Source organism: Anomalospiza imberbis, chromosome 2 (assembly GCF_031753505.1).
Source record: "Anomalospiza imberbis isolate Cuckoo-Finch-1a 21T00152 chromosome 2, ASM3175350v1, whole genome shotgun sequence".
Classification (NCBI taxonomy): Eukaryota; Metazoa; Chordata; class Aves; order Passeriformes; family Viduidae; genus Anomalospiza; species Anomalospiza imberbis.
In genome coordinates, this window is record NC_089682.1 from 23169389 (window position 1) to 23193464 (window position 24076).

General features: G+C 35.6%; 1 long non-coding RNA gene across 1 annotated transcript; it reads right to left on the bottom strand.

The window, feature by feature from the left end:
* Nucleotides 1-8350: 8350 nt before the first annotated feature.
* Nucleotides 8351-13498, bottom strand: LOC137465821 (uncharacterized). The gene is made up of 3 exons (XR_010994842.1): nucleotides 13173-13498; nucleotides 9560-9592; nucleotides 8351-8569 (listed from the first exon to the last, which is right to left on the bottom strand). It is a non-coding gene; the product is annotated as an uncharacterized lncRNA (long non-coding RNA).
* Nucleotides 13499-24076: the final 10578 nt, after the last annotated feature.

The window sequence follows — 24076 nt, forward strand, 5'->3', positions numbered from 1 at the left end:
CTCCTGAGCATTTGCCTCAGATGCACACCACAAAAAAAAGAAAAGAAAAAAAAGAAAAAAAAAAGAGAGAGAGAGTAAGACTTTCTTTTAAATCAGCTCATATAATTAATCTGGCTAAGAGCAGGTCTGTTAAATCAACAGATGTACTCAGGCACATCTCATTGCTCGAGAATCTCAATCCCGTTTACTGATGCTGAGGTTGCACCAAGCACTGAATGTGTTACCATGGTTTTGTACTTCAGCTTCAGTCTTTGTTGCTAATGTTCATGAATATTCACAGAATTCTCAGTCTGAAGGTATACTAGTATTGATGGCATTTCTTTGTATCAGACTACTTCATTAAGATTATCTCTTGTATTTACTTTCTCTTTTTCATCACCATATCATTTCAATGGAGAAATTGCTCACCAATAAGGGGAAAGAGTTAAGTGACTAAGTACACACACTAAAATAAATAACTTTGGAAAGAGACTGATTGCACCAAATTCATGCAGGGATAGATTAAATGATATATAAAATTGTTCTCATGCAAATTACATTATAGCTTAAATAAAGTTTTTTGTCTGAAAGCCTCCTGATTGATTTATACTTCATGTTTAGGACAAGGTTGAGCAAGGCTACAATGATGATTATTTAATCTATCTCTTTTGTAGATAGAATAAGACACCTGCTTTTGTTGGACAAACCATTAAGTGTAAAAAGCTGAAAAATTTTAATTATACCCTACTATTAAACAAAAAAAAATCCCTTTTTTTTCATAAAACTTATTTCACTAGAGGTGTTTTCTGTGACCTTCTGAATACTATCTTAAAGAAATGTCAATGATTAATTACATGAGAGTTTGGCAAAATCATTAAAAGCTGAGCTTGTGGCAAAAACTGAAGGCTTATGCCCAGTAAAATTACCACATTGTCAATCAGGTCTGTGGAACTACAGAAACTTCTTTATTTGTCAGAAAAGTTTCTCTCTGCAACTACAGTACTTTGGTAGGGACATACATCACACTGAATAAGCTTTAAATCACAAAAATGTTTAGTGGTTTTAATCAATATTCCTAATTTATGGAAAACAGAACAAGGAAAATGTGTTACTCTTTTGAGAACTTTGCAAAATTATAGAAGAGTCAACTTTATTTAAACTTAACAGTTTCAATGTAAAAGATAAATTGGCTGACATAAGACAGGTCTTCGATATACTGAGTGAGAGAGTCGCACATTTATGATTATAAGAACACACAATAATTTTTTTTTTCAACTAAAGTTACCAAAAATATTAAAAGAAACATTTGTAAAAATAAACAAATAAACATTTAAAGTCAGAGGGCTAATTCAGAAATAGTAGTAGGGCTGAAGTGATCTCTGAAAAAAACTACAGAGATGAAGAAATGTGGGAGGGACCCCTGAACTACCATGGGAGGTTACACAAGTATAAGGGGATTCGTCCATCAAACGCTGTAGCCCTACTGGTTTATGTCAATCAACAATTGTTCTACTCCCCTGTTCTAGAAAGTTCTTGGGTCTTGTTACCCTCATTGGTTCCTTCTGTAAGACCACTCCTTCCCTGTCCCCTCATTGGTTCTGTTCATGTCACCCTATCCTTGTTCCCTATTGCTTGTTTGTACCTTGACCACTCCCATTCCTCCACTGTTATATACCCTGGTCCCACCTTCCCTCCGGTCTCTCAGAGTCTGCTTCCCTCCAGAGTGGTTGTCTCCCTGCACCTCTCCTCTTATCCTCATCTTCTACCTTGACTTCAATAAACCCTCCTGTATTATAGCAGCCTGAGCGTCCTCTCGTCTCTCTGGTGGAGCGATCAGTATCTATCTGGCCACCTGTAGATTAGCCAGCTGTGGGGCACCCTGCTGGACCAGATCCCGGGGTGGCTCTACAAAGAAAGGCTGAATTTTCAAGCTGAGAAAGTTGCGTCCTTTCAGCCTGGAGAAACCTGCATGGAAATTTCATAGCATCTTTCTGTATCTGAGAGGGACTTACAGAGAATCCAGAGAGAGACTCTTAGTCAGAAACTGTAGTAATAATTCAAAGAATAATGGTCCAAATTAATAGTGAGGTAATTCAGGTTAAATATTAGGAAGAAAGTTTTTACTCTGAGGGTGGTGAGACAGTGAAACAGGTTGCCCAGGGAGGTTGTGCGTTCCCTAACACTGGCAGTGCTTAAGGCCAGGCTGGATAAGGCCTTGAGTAACTTGGTCTAGTGGTAGGTTGTCCGTGCCCATGGCAGTGTGTGTTGGGACTAGATGAACTTTAAGGTCCCTTCAAAACCCCTTAAAATTCTATGATTCTATGATTTTATGAGGGATTATTAGGATTTTTTCCAATTCATTTTTTTTTTCCCTTTTTTAAAATTAACTATCTCTTTCCAAGGACATGGTAGAGAGAACACAAATACATATTGTTGAGACAGAACAGTTGAAATATTCAAATTATCATCAAAGTCAGCAGAGTTAATGCAGATCCCCTTGTGGTAGAAGTGAGATTATTTTACAAAAATTAGAAGTGTGCAAGACTGAAACACTAGGAAATGGAACATGGCTGTTAAAATGTGTCATAGGAAAGGCCAGGAGAGGGAACTACACTTGGTGAATCAGAACATTTACAGTATACCCTAGTGGAGAGGTTTTGTCACATGAAACAGACAGTGAACTTTCAGAGTTTTGTCTGAGTTAAAAGCCATATTAAAAAACTGTGCAAAGAAGATAATTATTTATTTTCTTTAAGTTTTCAAACCTTTGTATGTTCAGTTGAAAGAATGATATTCTCTACTTTATTGCAACCAAAAATTCACACGGGCAGAAAAAATTGCTTTCTGCATTCTACAATGAAAGGCACTGAATTAATAAAATTTTAATCCTGTTGTGCCTTATATGTTGCTCTCCCACAGAATCATGGAGTGGCTTTGCTAGAAGGCAGCTCCAGAGATCACCAGTTCAACCAGCCTGCTCAGACTAGTGTCAGCTACTGGTTGCTCAGGATCATGCCCAGTTGGAGTTTAGCTATCTCTAGGGATGTAGATTCCACAAAAACCTTGCCCTGATTTTATCACTGTCACAGTAATAAAGATTTTTTTCTTTCCTGTGTTTCAGTTGTACCCATTACCTCTTTTCCCGTCACTGAGGGCATCACTGAATCAGTCTTCTTGCCTCAGGGACACATGTTTACTTTGGCATTCACCAGGACCCCTGGCTGGCTTTGCAGAGCTCCTTTCCACCAAGTTAGGCCCCAAAGAGTCAGCATGGGTACATGGGGTTCCTCTTCCCATCATCAATGAGCTTGTGAAGGATGTGTTTGGGCCCAGCATCCAGGTTACTAACAAAGATGCTAGTATTGGCTAAAGTGCCGACCTCTTCTAAGCTCCCACTAGACTTTGTGCTGCTGCAATCCTTTAAGCCAGAAGCTCAGCCAGTTTCTAGTCCCACTCCCTGTTATTCACCATTTTTACTCTGAGCATGTTTTGTCAGCCAGAATCAGAAATCCTGTTAAAGTCAAAATAAAAAACATCCACTGCTCTCCTCTCATCCTATCTTTCTTGTTAGTTGTACCGGGTTTGTCCTGAGAGTTCAAAAGTTCAGTCTGCGGTGTTCATCCCCACCTTCACAGATTGCCCATTATCTGCTGCCTGTTTTCATTGACAACAAGTAGACTTTTTCATCTATGACCCTGTGTGATTCAAGGTAATCAATTTAGATGTACATATCTACATTTCATCAGCTCACCCATTCATATGAATGGTGATATTCAGAAAAATTGAAAGCTTTTTCTATAAAACATAGAGGAAGCAATCTAATAGGCAATATGTAAACAAAGTCAGGTAAGTCAGGTAAATTTTGTTATTAAAAAAAAAGGAGGCAAACAGATACAACTGAATTTGATTTGATTCTTAGAAATAGCCTACACTTTAAAAAAAAATTAAGAGGATATGATACCAGAAAAAAATCTTAAAATTATGCTGTTTGTCTGTAATGCAATACAGATTCAATAGTCAAGACCTATTGGTCTTGGCTTATGTGTTTAGTCTAGGCCTAGACACCTCTCTACTTAAAGGAAATACATCTCTGAAGCCTGATTCATCCCAAGTGTCTTAGGAGGAGATAAAGATTTTTGTGCTGGTTTTGGCTAAGTATAGTTAATTTTCATCAGAGTGGCTGATATGGAGCTGTATTCTGGATTTGAGCTGAACACAGGGTTGATAATACAAAGATGTTTTTTATTATTGCTGAGCAGGACTTACACAGAGCCAAGGTCTTTTCTGTTTTGTACTGCCATACTGGCCAGGAAATTTAAAGTGCATTGGAAGTTGGGAGGAGACATAGACAGGACAGGTCACCTCAACCATCCAAAGGGATATTCCAGACCATATGACATTGTGCTCAGTAAGGAGAAGAAGGAGGAAGGGGGGAACATTTGGGGTGATGCTTTTTGTGTTTCCCAGTAAACATAACACATTATGGGGCCCTGGTCTCCTGGAGTTGGCTGAATATCTGCCTGCCCATGGAAGCCATGAATTAATTCTTTGTTTTTCTTTGCTTGTTGCTGCACAGTCATAGAATGGTTTGGGTTGGAAGATGTCTTAGTTTAAGACAATTTACAGGGCAGGAACTCCAAAATTAGTTACCTCCCTTTAGTTTTAACCACTCTCTTTTCTCCAATAAAGAGAGACAGGTGCGAGAAGATATAAGTGAAAAAAAAAAACAAATAAATTTGTTTTAATAAAATAAATTTAATAAATTTAATAAAAAGAAAACAGCAACAACCAAGATAACAGCAAAAACTGGTAGATACAAAGGTGCTGAGATGCCTGGTCCCCTGGGAACAAAGAAAATAAGATGGCAGCCCATGTAGCTGCCCACATGGCCCAGACGACAAAGACAAGATGGCAGAGGAGCCCCCTACTTTGGACCACACTGCTGACAGAGAGGACAAAGGAAAACAGAACAGCAACTCAGCCTCTGCAGTTGTAGAAAACCTAATCCTCACTCCCTACACACACACAAACAACCTAGGACAAAACCTGGAAAATATTTTTGTTCAAAAGACTTTGATGTTGCCCAGAAAATGCTGGTAGAAACTTCCCAGCAGTTACAGGATCCTACCTCTTCTCGGCACAGTGCAGCTGGAAGTGGGGGCAGTGGCTGAAAAAACTTGTGTAGAGAGTGTCTGGCCTCTCCTTACCAAATAGAAACAGCAGCAGTGAAGGTGTTGCATAATTCTCCAAAGTCCAGGAAGAACAAAAATGCTTTTGCCTTGTGGCACCTCACAGCAGTTGGCAAGTGGCAGAACAAAAAGCAAATACCCAAGAAGCAAAGGTGCTGAGAAATCTGCTCAGAGGAAGTTTTGGTTTGGGAAATTAAGTATCTCAGGTTGAGACACAGAGACCTCACCAAGGCAACTCCCCAGAAGCCTGGAGAGAACACCTGTTATCTATTTTTAAAAGGACCCTATTTTAAAAGGATCACGCTCTCCTTTCCGTGAACTGGAGTAGAACACACAGGTTCTACTTCTCGGGTTGCCAAGACAAAGTGACAGCGAAACAGACTGCTGGATTGACGTAAAAAGAATATGCAATACATGATTTGTAGGTGACCTAGGTCAACTAGGACAGAAGAGACTTTAAGGATCATCTAGAGCCAACCCCACTGCCTTGGGCAGGAGCACTTTCCACTAGACCAGGTTGTTCAAAGACCCATCCAACATGGGGGCCTGTCTATATTTCAGGAGAGGATGGAAAAAGATTGCAAAGAGGGAGATTAAACAGCAACTACAGGAAGAAGTCTACTCAAACTTTCATGTAAAACCAGAAACAATGACCCTGTAGTAGTTCAAACTTCTGGAAATGCTTGAAAATTCCTCCATATAAACTACTCAGTGAATCTGATTCACAGAAAAATAAAGGATACACAAAATGCCTGATGAAAGAAAAATACAAGGATTGTATAGGGCCAAGTTAAGCTAGGTATGAAATGTTCCTAACCAGAACTCTTAGAGAAGAAACTAAAAGGAGGAACTAAGCATGCAGATTTTCTCTGTGGAAATGGGCTGGAATGTTTAGGGAATCTTTAAAACAGAAAATGATGGGGACACTTGGGAAAAGGACTGGATTAACAATGTAAAATGTAGAAATGCAAGCTTCACAGCTGCATGAAATGCTTCAACCATTTAATATAATATTATACCCCATTTAATAAAATAAGAAACCATAGTATACACTAGCCTTAGGGTATTATGCTTACCTCTTTTTCATGACATAAAGCCACACTGATGTTCAGCCTGCTGGAAATGTCAGAGTCTTAAAAACAAACACCAAACAAAGAGTAAACTAGCCCAACAAAGAGTAAACAAACAAATCGCTTATTTAGAAATATGTGAGATACATCCATGTAAATGAAAGTAAAAATTAAAATGCAACAGACTTGCAAATAAGTCATTCATTTGGAAGGAAAATTATAAAAGGCAAATGAACTACATGAAATAAAATTTAGGAAAGATAAGAAAACTCAAGATGCAGCAGAGGAGGAATCTAATAAAATTATATTCTATTAATTGTAAGATTTTTACTTACTTATCAATAAATGGAAATCCAAAAGTTCTTTGTGAGGAAATGTTTTAATAGCTGATAAGTAGTAAATCTCCACTACTATTGTTTCACTGTTTATAAGACTGAAAAGTATTTCCAGCAAAAATATTAAACTGTCAGGTTGTTTTATTTACAACTGCTCCCCATTTTTATAGGGCTTAGGACCAATCCTCTTAAAGAAGGCAATTTTCCTGTTTTCCTGTTCCTTCCAATGATCTGATGAGCAGGGACATATCATGCTCAGCCTTGGGAGGCAATTACAACTCAGATCCAAAGCCCCGCTGCTCCGCTGTCTTCTTGCTCCAGCAGCAGCGTATTAACTCTGGCCTACAGTAGAATTCAATGCCACTGCTGCTTATGACCAGCTCTGTAATTGAATCTCTGCCTCCATTTTTTTACTAAGAAAACACAATCAAAAATGACTGCAACACTGACAGCTATGAAAATGGTTGGGCAGCTGTAGGTTTTGTGTAAATGGACTAATCTACTTACATGTGGTCATATCTGGAATTCTATGCTATATAACTGAAACTAGGGGAGAGGGTTCTTTGGAGGTTTTTTTCAAAATACTAAGTAGGAGGTGAGATACATATATATTTTTCAAGTTATTCAAATTCATAAGAATACAGAAAGTTAATTTTTAAAGAGCATTGTGTTTTCTGGGTATTATTTGAAACACTTCTGCTATTTATTTAATAATATTATGCTCACCTGTTCAGTGTCCTGATGTATTTTCCCCACATAGTCATGGCAGAACAATATCTTTTTTTCTCTTTCTTCATAATGTAGCTTTTTTACTTTAAGGCTTTCAGTGGTTAATGCCCAGTTAATAAATTTCTGGAGATTTCTACCCTTCTGTAAATGACATCACCAGGCTTTTTATTGTCTTCTCGGAAAACAAATCATACCTTCAGCCAGTGCTCATCTCTACTGAAACAGGATGTGCTCTGTGTCTGCAGGTTGGAGCTGTAATTCATATTCAGTTTGACAAATGTCAGAAATCATTTTTTTTTATTAGTACATAGAGCATGTACTGTTAAGAAGTAATACAAACTGTTATTCAGCAAGTCAGAAGCAGTCAGTTTTTTGGCTTGAGAAGGGAGTAAAAATTCAACTTTTAATCTAGGACAATGGCACATTTATCCAGATAAACAAATACCCAAACAAACCTAAACAAAATCTCACTAAAATTATTACAATTATATAATTCTATTTGAAAAAAAATCAATTAAAATAATGTGCCTACCTTACTTTGTTATAACAGGGATTATATTGCAAATTACCAAAGGACCCATGCTTCAAAAAGATGAATAAGGCAAGAAAGCATGAAGTGAAGAAAAATAAAAAATCCGAAAGAGGATGAAGAACTTTGTTAAAAAGTTCCTTCATTTTCTGTTTACTAGATATAACTTCATTCCTGGATTTATCACAAGACCCAGCATCAGACAACCAATCCCAAAGCTAGACAGTGCAGCAGAGTATGATAATTAAAGATAAATCATATTTCACAAGAAAAGTCTCAGTCTGTTATATATAGCATGTTTGTGATTATTTTTTCCACTGGCTCAGAAAACTGAACACAATAAAATATTATTATGGTTCATAAGGAAGTATTTAATTTCTTTTTCTTTTTCTAAAATAAAAAAGATAATACATGCTCTGGTCAATCCAGTAGCTGTAAGGAGAAGGTCCTGAAAGACAATGAAGGCCATACTGAAATTTAGTCCCTCATGCTGGTGTACAGAAAGACAAAATCTTGAGTAGTGTTATGTCAGCACATCCCTAAGTGCAAAGATTTTACTGACCTGGAAGGTGCACAAATTCCTGGAAAGTTTTGCAATCCACTCTGTGGTCTCTGCAGCTTTGTCTACACGGCAAGCACTGGTTATATTAATGTCTGCTATGGTGATGAAGGAGAAAATGCATTCTATTGGTCTTGGTGCAGATAGAGAATTTAGCTCTAAAAGCATGAACTTCTTCCCTGAAAAGGTAAAGATAGGTCTGTTACACAGACTTTGTTTTAAAATGTTAGTCCCTCCATATTCCATGTAAAGTATAAAAAAATTTTTCTTCACATATTTCAAATTGTGAAACTCAGATTAAAAAATATGATACCACAGTAGATTTAAGCAATCTGGTTTTATTTTCTATCATATTTTTATCAACATTTTTATGAGGGAAGGGAAGGGAAGGGAAGGGAAGGGAAGGGAAGGGAAGGGAAGGGAAGGGAAGGGAAGGGAAGGGAAGGGAAGGGAAGGGAAGGGAAGGGAAGGGAAGGGAAGGGAAATATGGGTAGTTCAATGAAGAAATGAAAATCTGTTCTCAGAATTCTCAAATTTCCTGAAAGATCTGAAATCATCTATTTTATTACCCTTGGGATTTCATCAAGCTGCTAACATTTCATTTATGAAAAAAGTTTTCTTATGATAATTATTTAATTCTCGCATTCTTTGCTGATCTATCTATTCTGATTATAAATTACTTGATACAAGTATGAATTCTTCCTGTGAATGCAGATCCTCACTCCTAGAGACTGCTTGGGAACCTTGAAATTATATATTTTTATGTAAGGACAGTTGGTGTATCTAATAAGGTACTTTAGCAAACTTAACCTTTTTTTTTCCCCTTTAGAAGAAGGGTTTTAAAAAGTCTTGTTAAGTATATATTCCTTGCTATGAAATTGTCTTTTTCAGTTCACAGAGATACTAAACTACTGTAGCATTTTAAAATATTTTCCCCTCTAAAAGGTAATATTCAAGCAAAGAGTTAATATTTTGATTAATGAAAGAAATAAAGCAATTTGTTTCAGTACACGTAGTCTCTGCTGAAAATTTAATATGCACACATGAAATCTCCCACTCAGAAAATATCAAAATTTAACAAATAGTGAATCTACTGTTACATTGAAATAAATTTTCATTAGAAAAGATAAGAGTAACTAGCAGCTGAGCTCCCAAATAAAATGATTTACCTTGAATATCCTTCCAAAGCAGTCCTACAGGAACTGAAAATTTAATAAAATGTTATTAGATTAAACTTTATTCTTTGAAAACAGATACTGAATTACATGGGACTCTGATTGTAATCATCTGTTATAAAGACATGTCAAGGCAACCAGCTGCCTCCAGGAAATGGCAGACCAGAGGTAGAGCCGCTTTATATGAAAAGGCCAGATTACAGTATTGCAGAGAAGAAATAATTTTTGTGAGGAATTAAGATGTCATTTTTGACTTTTATAAAATTGCTTACAATGTGTTCATTATGCAAACTCTATTTTTCTTGGTTGGGACATACACTATTTAGAGGGATTTTCTACTGTGAACATGTGCCTATTTAAATGAGACTTATTATGACACCTTTAAAAATAAGGGAAGCATAGATATGACCAGTACAATGCACTGACACTCTCCTGGAGATGACAGTGGAAAATCTACAAAAAATCTGCACAATACAGGAATTAATGCTTCAGTCGGTTGACCTTTAAAAAAAAATTGCTTTTTTTTAAAGGTGTTAAAATTAATGTGCCTCATCATTTCCTGAGATATTAATTGAAAAAACAGGTTTATTTTTTTCTTTTTAATATAGCATTGCTAAAAGTTAATGAAAATTAAGGATAATCTGGTTTCAATTTGCTCGTCCATCTAAAGCATATAACCGAAGAACTGTGCTGTGAGTAAGGAGAGAGGAAAGAGAATACATTTCAAAAACTAACGAAGACACACCACATCATGTCCATCCATTCTTCCTTGTCCCTATGGACAAGATGACTGTAGTTGCTATTCATTATAATCAGAGACTATTATGTTATGAAAATTATGTTTATATTGTGACACAATAATTTTTAAGTAATTTACTTCACGGTTAGAATATTTGTACATGATTAGCAGTTAACAACTTATTAACGATCTTTTAATTTGATGGTTAACCAAAAGGTTTTGCTTCCCAAATGCCAGGAGTACTAACAGAATATCAGCAAAGTGTGGAAGATGAGCCAGAGTTATTGTTTTAAAATGGGCTCTTATATTGCATTGTAACAAATTCTAAGCTGATGTGATGTAGTTGATTCATCAAGTTAGAAAGATGGGTTTTAAAGTGCTACAAACCTTTCCAAATCCATGGTACTTGCAAGGAGACATGAACTGTCTGGAGAATATGGGAAATCTCTGACAAGATGATGGACTAGTAGACTAAAAGTGCATTTCATAGAGGTATCCCAAAAATTGTTAGTGAAGATAATGTAGATATATTTTCAGGTATATGTTCTTAGACGTACAACTGGTTCAAATAATACTTTCCACCAAATATGTGATTCAATTGTTTTTCAATATTCCTTGTCTCTCCTCAAGGACAGAATGTCCAAGACACCAAGTTGAACTTGATGGTTAGCTTAACAGTAGGTAGTACTGAGTTCCTAATCTGTAATTGCTCAGGGACTCGGACATGGAGTGAGAAAGGAAGTGGGTCTAACAGAAACATGGAAGCTTTTGAGGAACATAATGAAATATGGGGAGAACCCAAAGAGCCAAGAGATTCTTTTAGTAACTGAATATTGAAAATAGGTGGCAAAAACAAACCACCAAGGGCCTGCTGCAGGATGAACTTAAAAATCTGTCCCTTAATTAAATTTTATACATGCATGTATTTTTTGCATGTTTATTTATACATATATATTTTACCCATTTATTTGCACATTAAATTTTATAAAAAGCTATAAATAGGTCTCTTTATGCTTACGTTACAACTGACAAATATTTTATGTTCCATCATATTGCATTGTACTAGAGAAGTCTTTTTAGTGGTTACTAATGTTCACCACAAAACACAGAAAACTATCAAATTTTAACAATTTTCTCTGGATTCCCTTCTCCCAGATGCCATATTTTTTGATACATAATTTTTCTTGTTACGTTGCACTATTTCTTGCATGTATCTTTGACTCTGATCAAAGCTGTTGAGGTCCTCACTTCTGTGTGTGCTCATTTATAAAGGACCTGCCTTTGCTGTCACATCCCATACCTAAAATTCTCATCCTGGCTCTTGACAACTTGTCAATTTCAGAACCATCCTTTTCTTTCCTTTTTGTGAAAACTGCTGTCTAACAAAACTTTTTTCCACTTCAAATGAGGCTGCAGTGATTTCCTCCACCTTGTCACTTTGATGGTGTCACTCTTCTTGACACTGCTGGCTTACACTTCTCCATGGAGTCAAGAACATCACTTCTCTTCAAACATATAATGGATTATCCCCAACCTACCTAACATCTCTTTCACCTTCAGCATCTGGAATTATCCTCTGATACGGTACTTTCTGTCACCTTGTACTCATTTACCTTTGGCACCTTATGCTGCCCCTCTCACTGGGAATATCAGAACATCATCCCACAGGTTATTCCACACTAGTTATTTTCTCTGTATAAATTCTTTCCCTTTCCTTTTCTGTAAAACTTACATAACCCTTAACACTGTTTCAGAGCTTCTGTGCTCAAATAATTTCCAGTCATATGTTTTTCTGCACATCAGTTATAATGGGGACCCATTTTCCATAGCTTTATTTTTTATATAATGGTATGTAAACTGAGACCTTGATCCCTAGGTGCTGTGGTGATACAAAACTTACATTATAATATGAAAATCTGGTGAAAAGCATAATTTTATTTTTGAAGTTGTTGTAGCAATGTGGTCCTCAGAAGCCTCCAGTTAAAACTATGAATTTAAGAGGACAACACCATTAAATGTTATGCCACAAGAGCCAGAACTCCGTTCCTACTCCTCACTGAAAATAGTATACTATCAAGCATACAAGGCATCATTGGAACAAGACAAAAAAAACTGAAAAAATGGTGTTTTTTAAGAATTATTTTAACATATAAAGCAAACAGCCAATACATGGATAAGACATTACCTAGCTAAAGTACAAGCATATATACTTTCTCTATAAGCAATAGCTATAAATAACAGATGTTAAGGTTAAGGAGAAGTTAAAAGGCAATTGTTTAAGGTATTAGTCTGCTTGACTGGTGAAGAGAATTTTCTTTTGACAGTAACATAACAGTTATGAAAATGCATCAGGGGAAAAAAAGGATTTCTACTTTGCAGTTTACTAAGGACCTTTTTGAATCTAAGAACAGCCTGGAGTCATCCTAGAAATTTCTGCATAAAAAATGGACAGACTACTAATGAGCATATACATTTAAAAAGAGAAATTTAGATTGCTTCTAAGGATTTTCTGTCAATCTTTATGCTATTCCATCATCTATTCTGTAATTAGCCATATAGCCCAAAGAAATAATCAGGAGAGGTTTTATCTTTGTGCTTTTACTCTGCAAGAAGCAAAGAGAAAATTAAAGAATACACAACTTTTTTATAATTGCCCCAACTTCTGAATACTATAACTTTCAGTAATGAAAATGAAAGCAGAGTTCATCCACAGCATGGTGACAATCCACTCAGCACATGATATAAACTCATAGTTTTCAGCTCAGAAGATCAGAACTAAATTAATTGGGTAAAAAATTTATATATCATATATATTCTTGGGGAGAAACAAAATGTATGAGCTCTGAGACTCATATTTAAGAGACTTACTACAACACATGTCCTCTAAATCCTGCAGAATCATTTGGAAACGGCTGTGTTCATTAAGTTCTGCAAAAGTTGTGGGTTCAGCTTATATGGAACTGTCTTAGATTGCAAATGTGAGATGCGGCCGGGGGTGTGTATTTTATTGCCCTCTGTTAGAACCAGGTGGGGCAGTTACCTTCTGTTAATTGGGCCACCTGTTAAAACCAGGTGGAGCAGTTTTCTTTATCTCTTTCATGACCCATCCTTCCTCCAGAGAGATATCTCCTGTTAATGAGCCATTGAGTGTCACTGAATGACTGATAAAATTACATCATCCCATTGTGAGCTGCTCCGCTCAGGGGGAGGAGCCAAGCATTCCTACCTGGATATAATCTGAAAATCGGAAAACCACAGTCAGCTTTTTTCCCCATGGGATTCCTAGAGGATCAGCCTTTTATCCCACTAGATCCCCAGAGGAAGACCAAGCCCATCTACACCACCACCAGACCTGCAGAGAAAAACTGCACCCTTCTACAGGATCACTGCTTCAACAGAACCACACCTGTCACTGCAGGACGACTGCAGCCACCATTTAATGGGACTGCTACCAACACCCTGACCCACAGGGTATCAGGTTGTATTCTGATTCTGTCAGTGTTGTTTTGTATTACTACATTTTTATTATTTTTATTTTTCCTAATAAAGAATTGTTATTCCTACTCCCATATCTTTGCCTGAGACCCCTTAATTTCAAAATTATAATAATTCAGAGGAAGGGGGTTTACCTTTTCCATTTCAAGAGAGGCTCCTGACATCCCAAGCAGACACCTGTCTGTTCAAACCAAGACAGGAACATGCAAAAAAAAAAATGTTCTGTGCTGGTTGTCTACACAATGAACAAGTACATGCACCTCAGTAGCACATGTCCCTTAGAGGATGCACCTATCCACAGGATTTCTGAGAGATGGAAGTTCTAACACAGTACTGTACTTGTCCTGACACACACAGGGTTTTTGGCACATATTTCTCTCTTGTTCTTCTGTGGCATCCCAGATTTGGGTGTAGATTAGGGGTTCCAATCTGTGTTAGCTAGCCGAGCTCTGTGTACCCCCACGCACCCCTTGTGTTTCTCCCCCTCCCATCCCCCCGCGGCCATTCGCTCCGAGTCTCTCACTGTTGGAGCTTCAGCCCATCACTCCTGTAACCACTCCCCATCCTGTCCGGAGACTTCGGTGTCTGTCATCCCGATCCCGCAACCCTGTTCGCCCCAGAGCACGGGGTCCGCCCCTGTCGCGTCCCTGTTGGTCACTGCAGTCCTCGTCATCGCCACAGCGCCTGTCCCCATTGGGCAGGAGGGCTTCTGCTCTCCTTACCCTGCCCCCAATAAAATCCTACGCCTCCCGAAACTTGGGGCCACATTCCCCCTCATGGGCACTGGAGGCGGGTCGCGACCTCTCCGTCACAGCTCCCCGCAGCCATTAAATGACTTTCAGCCTCCCTCGTGGTTTGCTTTCTTTGCTTCTTTGCTTCATTCCTTTGCTTCTTTGCCAAAGTCCCTCACTCGCGGCAGCAGAAACTGGGGCCAGTCCCACCCGGTCCGCGAAAGGAAGCCGCATCCGGGAAAAGCGGCAAAACCCGAGTCCTGGAGAGAGGCAATGCCGCTTCAGGCACCGGAGCTGCCCAGGGGGCCAGGGGAAAAGAACAGAATGCCGCATTCTTCTATTAGTTTTGTTTCATATGTAAACACGCCTTCATTTTAAAAAAATGTAAAGTAAGTAATTTGGTGTCCTAAGGGTAGGGTGAGGACATAGGTAATTTTTTGTCAATATCCACAGGCCTTTTCTATAAAGTCATGACAAATCCATCAGCTACCCTTTGACCTCAGTAATGGCATACCACATACAATATAGAATGTCCTATAGTGATATAAGATGCCCAAAAATTGCTGAATTAAGTCATTTGGAAAAATAGAGAGCATTTATTTTATCTTCTATATGCTATTGTGTTTCTTTTAGATAAAAAAACACAAACACAAAAGTAATTTCATAATCCTAATTTACTATAATTAAGCATATAATGAGTTTATAATAGAAGTAAAAAAAAAATGGTATTTCAGCATTCAAGAGGAAAGCTTAACAAAGTCTTAAATTTTTTGGGGGGGTTTTTTGTTTGTTTGTTTTAATTGAAAGCTTTCATTTTAAATAGTCATGAAGGGTTGTCCTGGTTTTTACTATGGTAGAGTTAATTTTCTTCCTGGCAGCTGGTAGAGCACCATTTGTTTGGTTTTTGGGTTTATTTTTTTTTAATTTAGTACAATAATGATGTTGATAACACAGTGATGTCTTGGATGTTCCTGAGCAGGGCTTTTCTTTAGTCAAGGTTTTTTCAGTTTTCCATCATCTGCCAGTGAGCAGGTGCATAAGAACCTGGAAGGGAGCATGGCCAGGAAAGATGACCCATACTGCCAAAGGGAAATCCCATGTCATAGAACATCATGCCCAATATATAAACTGGGAGAACTTGGCAAGGAGCTGCTGACTGGTGATTGGAGACAGGCAGGGCATCTGTCAGTGGGTGTGGAGAAACTGTATTGTGCATCATTTGTCTTCTTGGGATTTATCTCTCTCTCTTTTTTTGTTATCTGCCTTTTTATATGATTACTCTCATTACTATTATTATTATCATTAATATTATTATTATCATTATTAATATTAATATTGTGTTTTATTTTGTTTCAAATATGAAGCTGTTCTTAACTCACAGTTTGTATATTTTTAAATTCTCTTCTTTATTCCAGCAGAGCAGCGGCATGCTACTTTATCAGCTAGAAACTCTATTTGTACATTTAAAGGAACAGCCCAGTTTTTACATGTATCTAGGGTGAATATTTGGCACTGAAAATTAAGCTTCTAGGTTTGGAAGCTACAATTGATTTTTTCTTATATTAAACTATATGAAATTAGTAAAAATGTATGGGGAGGTGAAGAAATGTATATGTGTTAATGAATAAAACATTTTGATCCTCTATCCTTCACTTGTTGTAAACATTAATGTGACATTAAGACATTCCAGTAATATGCAATCAAAAATGAATTATCTTGTACTTCAAATGCATTATATGTTAGTAGACTTTGTTCTGTGTGGTTTTTTAATGAAATCAAGAGATTTTCCAGAGAAAGTATTCTATAAATAATGTCAGATTTTTGATAAATCCTTGTTGATCTTCCAGATCAGACAGAATGCATTTATCTATAAATGAATCAGAGGAGCTTCCTGTTATAAGCAGATGTCACTTTTGCTTCTTTCTCACTATGTATTAAATCAGTTTCCATAGACTGTAAAATTTTCAGCACAAGGAAATTTACCGAGTAAATATTGGTTTGTAACATTTCAGTTTATTCTAAATCATCATAAAAAGAAATATTACTACATTAAACATTTCAAAAACTGTAAGTAATTTTGCAAGTCAGGCTTCCATTTGGAGAAAGCAGCAGTCAGATAAATAAATCTGGTGTATTAGTTTTTGCCAGCACTTCTATTTAAGTTGGCTTCCCAGGCTAAAATATATCATTCACACAGGTCACACAAGGGGATAATTCAGATTCCTATGTTTCTTTTTTCCACTCAGGATTTTTCTTCACATACAGCCTAATCTTACAGAATTCACTCTGAGTTTTACCATTGACTTCAACAAAATCTTTCATAGCATTTCACCTTTAAAGTGATATTTAAAAAATTTAATACTCAGTCTGACATGAAGAAGTCTGATAAAAAGTAATAATTTCCTTTGATTTAATGAGGATTTTCTTCTTTTTTCTTTTCAATTTGGAACAACTTTATTAAGTTTTGAGGTGCAATTTGTATCCACATCTGATCACTGTTGCTCCACAGAAATATATCATCTCCTCTGATTTACATTTGCTCATTGCTACTCTATTTTGTCCTCCAGAGAACGCATGATCCTGAAATGGCAAAGATATTGATTGGTTCATATAATCCTCATTTACTTAACTTCTGTCATCCTTCTGTCTGCTTGTCTGTCTATCTATCTATCCTAAAAATATTCATACTTTGACCAGAGAAGCAAACAGAAATTGCTAATATTGTCTTTCTGAAAGTTTTGGTAAACTGCTCTGCTGAGCTATGATTGTTCTATTAAATCAGGCTCTAAAAATCATTAGGGCACAGCAAAGTCTACTAGTATTGAAAATCTATGTAAATGCAAATGTTACATGGCAATAAATTAAGACTATTAAAGACCTACGGCTTCTGTCATGCTAGATTCAAATTTGGGTTAATGCGTACAAAATGTTCACAATTTCATACCTAATGGCAGGCCAGCTTGCAGAAATAATATTTTAGAGTTTCTTCTTTTACTGTAATTCTATTATAAGAAATGAAAAGAAAAAAGAAAAAAGTGGGATTCTCCTGGGGCAGCTGCTTATTTTTAGCTTGTATTCGGTCACTCCTTCATTCAGTCACTCCTTAAAGTGTGGCACCTGAAAGAGAGCCAGCACTGACTGAAATACATAGTATTCTCAAATTTCTCACCTAGAATACACAATTCTGTAAAAAGGAAGAGAAAATTACAGGAAAACCACATGTCAATATCAAAGCAGCAAAAAACCCTTTTCCTGAGTTGTTCTCTTTCCTCAGATACTTCAGGAAAACCTAAGATAAAGCTGCAGTAATAAAAGCTAGAATTAATAAATGAAAGAAAGGAAGGGCTGGGAGGAGTGGGGAAAGGGAAAGAAAAGGAGATAGTTTTATTCTTGTGTATCTGTATCACTTGGGTTCTTTAGTGAACTCACGGGTATACCTGAAAATCCTAAAACCAAATTAATGCATTCCTTTTATGATCTCTCAGGTGCAATTTTTGTTTTCTGTAGTACAGAGCTCAGTTTAGATACCTATATCTCTACTGACTTAAACAATATAGTAAATTGAATTTACCTCATTAATCTAAATTTACCTTTTGTGGAGAAATAAAAGATAAAGATAGAAAATGAAATATTTAAACATTATGAGTAAAACTTTAGGCAGCACAGCTTTCTATCTTTCTTTATTAACCAAAGGAAAAAATCAACAACGAAAATCAGAGGGCTTAGAACAGATTGTTCCAATTTGTTCAAGAAGATGCTCTTCTTAGGAAAAAAGAATGCATTTGACTTTGTGTCTATGATGAGGAAGCATGTCAAAACCATGGCAGATTATACTCTAGGCTGTTAAGTGTGATTGAGATCAAGGAGCACATCTAACAAATGAATAGAAAGGGCTGAAAATATGCAAATCCTCACAAAAATTATATTTAGAATACTTTCTTCATAGTCTTTTGTTGTAGTTTGGGTTGGTTTAGTTAGGGATTTTAATAAATGTTAGTTAGGTTGGTTCTCTGTACCCCTATTTCCCTAGTAGAAACTCAATGTGTGTATGAGCAACAGACTGTCGCTGTGACTTATCTAGGCCCACACAATGAAATAGTAAAGAATGTCTGATAATCTAACGTCTACCTATGTCCAAATCATTGGTCTATATAATCCGTGTTTCAAATGAAAACAATATCAATTCCCTACTAACTAGCAATTCAGTTGTTTCTAGTAATAAATAGACAGTAGAAAAATTAATAGAGTTACTGCATTAGAACAGTTGATTGCCAGACCGCAGTTAAAACCAGGACGCAAATGGACTCTAATTAATTTAAAAAGAAAAAATAAGTCTTTGGAAGACAAACTAAATGAATGTTTTTTTTATAAAGAGAGTTGATGTGCTTCTATATAAAAATATTCCTGTTTTGCAAGTCTGAAGAAGTATCATTTGTATTTTAAACATGTATGTCAAAGAACTGGTAACAAGTAGAATGCTACTGACTGCACAGACTTCTTGTCAAGAACAGTTATGTTCACTGCATAATGCAAAATGGAGATCAGTAGAAACAGGATGTCTATGTTTAAAGGAAGAAGAATTTAATAGATTTTGACTGTTCATGTGTGTATGCATATCTCAATAGAGTCTAGGAAGCTTTAATTATGAAAAATTAATCTTGTCAATTACAGAATAAATTCTACTAAATATGTAATATACATCATATATGAAACATGGCCAAATATCACATTATTATGTAAAGATTAAAGTTAATTTGAAATCCTTAGGAAAGAAAAGATAAATCTCCTATTTTCTGTAAAAATATTTTTATGTTTTCTTTCATTGAAACTCATTTTTCAAAAACTACTTTTTGCATTAATGATTCACAAAAATGCATTTTTTTCAGCAGAAGTCTATTTCTGTAATTTCTTTCACTTTCATAAAAAACTATGAGAATAACTGTAATCCTTGTGCACTGTATATTATTGATGGCATTTTAAAAATTATGAGCTTTACTGCTCATAGGTCTGTCTTTATGAAGAGCCCTTGCTACTGTTTACTTGCAAATTTTGCTTCAGAGAAAAAAAAAGGAAAAGTACATTAGCTAACATATATAGGAAGGACAGTGATAATAATGTAACACATAAGCATTAACAGCTTCTTTATTAATGTTACCTACCATTTATGCAAAAATCCAATTTGAATAATACACTACTGCAGAGAAACCATATCAACCTATAATCCTCTGTATTTAATACTGGCAATTCAAATACAGAATAAACCAGTGTGGCATTATGAAGTCTTTTTAATACATAGTAAAACTGAAAGTTTTTCACCACGTACCAAGCAGATTACCATACATAAAACACAAAAAAAATCATAAAACAAATATTGATATGAAGACAAGACATCAACAGCTGTGTTAATATTCCTCAGCTTTCTACTTCTCTTGGATAATAACTTCATGGACCAATGCTATAATTGACAAGTTGACCTTGCAAATTGCCAGTGCCATGGGTGAAAGGGAGAGAGAGGTGGAGAAAAAAAAAAAGAAAAAAGAAAAAACCCCATAACCTACTAAATATTATCTATTCAGGAGAATATTCAGTCTCAAATTAAAAATTATTTTGATGGAGAATTTCTGGGAGGTGCCAGAACAAAGCAATTGAAAAGGGCTAAGACACCGTGAGGTGGTCAGATGTTGTTGTGTCTGCAGTGACAAACATTCAGCACAAGCCAAAATGAAACACTGCATAATGTTCTGAGCTGAGGAAATGGACAGTTAAAAATCAATCTCTATCTCACATTCCAGCTCTGAACCTGAAAATGACAGCTATTATCCAGATTTACATTTTATTCCAGCTAGAATAAAGCCAATAAATCACTGGGCTTTTGGCTGCTTGGATAATTACAATGTGAGTGGCTGGTGTGAATTTCACTGGGGGAAGATGCTTTCAGAGGGCTAGAGCACAAAGTGGAAAGAATGACAGTAAAAAATGGACTTGATTTACATGTTGAGATGAGAGCTTGTGGCATGCAAATCACTGAACATAGTAACCTCTGCTGAGACCCATCAGTCCTCCTGATTGTATACTCAGGATAGGTAAGTCTGTGTGGTGAAACATCTTTATTGAGCTGATAGCTCAGGTGAGCAACTTTTTGGTTTAAGGAGACAGAGGAGTTTTTAATGGTATATTTAAAAATATTCTCATGTGTCTTTGCCAGAAGTGATTTTATCAAAGACACTCTCTTCAGTGTAACTTACCAGTGTGCTTCTGTGAGAACAGACACTTTGAAATCTAAATTCTTAGTTATGATTAGCTTAATATACACTTCTAATCACATCTGTATATCAGATGACTGAGTAGCAAGAAATTCAGCTATACACAGCTCTCAAGATTATTTGAAAGAATATGTCCAAAGGTTCCTCAGTCTGTATTGGATGACTGCTCATTTCATCCTGTAACAAATACTTTAATTCCTCAAACATTAATTATGGATCTGTTTTATGACAAATGTAGTATATGATTCACAGCTCTTCTCCATAATTGTCCTGACTTCCAGTCTGAACTGAATATTCCATATTTTTTTTTCTGGATGACATCACTCTGGGAATCTGAAAAAATTATTAAAAAAAAAAGGCTTTATTATTCTGGATGATTATCTAATTAATATTTTAAAATTCCAAGAAATAGTCCTAAATAAAAATGGAAAAGTATATGTAAATATCAAAGTAATATTTTTTAACAGCTCTACTCTTGTCCTTTGATGAACTTTATGCAAATAAACCTAACCTATTACAGCAAAGTTGAGAAAACTGTTTCCAAAACAGCTGATATTTTATTCAATTCAACTTTTCTTGGGCAGCCACAACAGTGGGATGTATCTACTGTCACAATAGGGATATCTTAGATACAATGATTCATTATTATTATTATGCAGTGTTGATTGCATCTTTCATAAAATTACCTTTTCTCTTGATGCTTTTTGTTGTTGTTGTTGTTGCTGTTTTATGCTGTATTATATAAGACCAACTTCTACTCTTTTTGTAATAAAAACACCTCTGGGAATAAGTCTGCAATGAAAGCTGTTTATTCCTACCTTATTTCTTTCTGCTTTACAAGGACTGTGAGAAACACCAAGTATCCTCCAATGAATGTAACAGACATATATTAAATTACAAAAATTGTACCAAATTTCTATTTAGTGTTGAAGAGAATACAACATCAATATCAGTTTGTTATAGGATAAAGACAATATTTGCAGAGAGCATTAGATAAAAATCTGCACTAAGATAAAGCATAAGTGTGTAAATCCTCCCAGTCTACTTAAAAAATCATTAGTAAATTAAAAAAAAAACCTAGATGTATTTGTCCCCTATTGGGACATTAAAATATCTTTATAAAATCGGGGCGGGGGGGAATATCAAATGTTTTCTTGGTTCTGCAACTCTCATGAGACTATATGTCATGAGAATATCATCATCAAATCTCTATAGTAGCTAGAATTGGGTGAGATCATACAAGCTGTAATAAAAAGATAATAAAACATAGCTAAGCTGTAGGAAATTAAGAAAAAGACATCACAAGAACATGAAATAATGCCACTATAGAACTACTTTAATACTAAGGAATGATAAAACGGAGAAGAAGAAGAGCGCTTAGCTAGAATGAAATGCAAAAATGGCTGAAATATAAAAGAAGATAGGAAGTAGATAAAACAGGCTGGATAGAAGGAGAGGATTAATTGTGCTGAAATTGGAAATAATGATAGACTTTAAATATCATGCTGTAGAGCAACTGGGAGCCAGAGTAGTATAGATAAATGAAGAGATTGTCCTTGTTTCTTCTGAGATCTCTACTTACTTGAGTACAAACATGATGTATTCATTGCTCAGGCACTTAAAGGATTATAAATATTGGAGAAAAATAGAGAAAGCAGCTCCACTCTTTGTCTCTGAACTTTATGCAGAAGAAATAGAATAGAAAAACAACAGAAAAAAAAACAACATTTGTGTACACCAGTGCTTGAATGAAAAATCTTTTATTAGGTCCTTTTGCTGAAGGACAAATATAAGAATAGTAGTATTAAATTTGTATTTTCTTTATTTAATGGAATTATAGAATGGACTCACAAAAATAAGTTAGACTGAGAGTGAGTCTAAATGTCAGATGGTCCAAGTCTCTTCTCACAATCTGATCATTTTACATGAAATCATATTGCCCATAAAGACTTCGAAAACTGGTGCAGTATATGCAGAATTAAACCAATATAAAAAGTATCTCAGCAGCTCATAACTGACAACTCATTTACAAAAACGTGATGGTTTTGCACATTAGTAAAAGAAGAAATAGCAGTATTAATAGAAAATCAAACATATTCTGTTTTGTATTAATTGATTGAATTAGCTATTTAATTTTCTTATTTAATAAGGTTTTTCTTTTCCTTACAACTATCTCCTCTATTAACCTTCTTCTGAACAGAATAAAGAATTTTGGCTTGTACATTAAATCTACTGATATGGATATTCTTTGGTTACAAATGTAATATATTCATTATTGGGAATATATATAATGGTAAATGTGATGAAAAGACATCTCATGAAGTGATGTACATGAAGTACATACATTGCATGAAATTACACAATAAGGAAAAAAGATCCACCTGAGAAGTAATATTGCTCCAAATTCAGAATCTAGTAAATGCAATAAGGCAAATTTTCCAGAACAAAAAAATAGTAGTGATGGTAAACATTTTTGTTCATCAAATATATTTTAAATTTTTCTGCAGTTTGGAAATACCTTTTTTCCAAAATATACTAATCAGTTTGAAGAAATAAATGCATTCCATTGTTGCAAATTATACCGTTCTTTGAACTAAGCAGTGTACATTTCTATTTAGCAGCTAAGACTCTACTGTGTTCAGGAACTGAACATTTAGGAACGTGTAAAAGATTTTTATGTAAGTATCACCTTTAGATTATGCTGATATTTACAGTTTCATAAGGTTTGGGTTAGAAGAGTGGTGTTTTTTTGCTGTTGACGTAGTTGATGTAGCAGGCATAATAAGCTCTCACTGGTAAGGGGAACTAACTCTGCAGGGTACTCAGGATAGAATGAGATAATTCTCTCATCTCACAAGTGTTCTGGGTAAGGCCAGCTGTGAGTAACATAAGTTCCTATTAACAATCCACCTTGTTAATCCCCTAAAATTTCTCATATCCAATATTTACTTTACCAGTATCTTTTTTGTTAACACATTACACTACTGTCAAGGTCTTAGTAGGGTTGAAAGCAACAGCTTGACCTTCCTTCAATAATTGCTGAAATTAATAAAATTTGGCCGAACTCGTCAAGAACATTAGGTCCTAAGGAAAAAAAAAGAGAGGCTTGAGAACAGTGACAACCTTATTAGTGATGCAATATATGCTAATGTAGAGGATAAAAGTACAAAAAAATATTTCATCCCATCTTCTCCATCGGCAATGTCTGATGAAAGCAAAATTGTGTATTTTATTTTTGTCTAAACTCAAACTGCTTGGTACTTGTTTTAAAACTCTTTTTTAG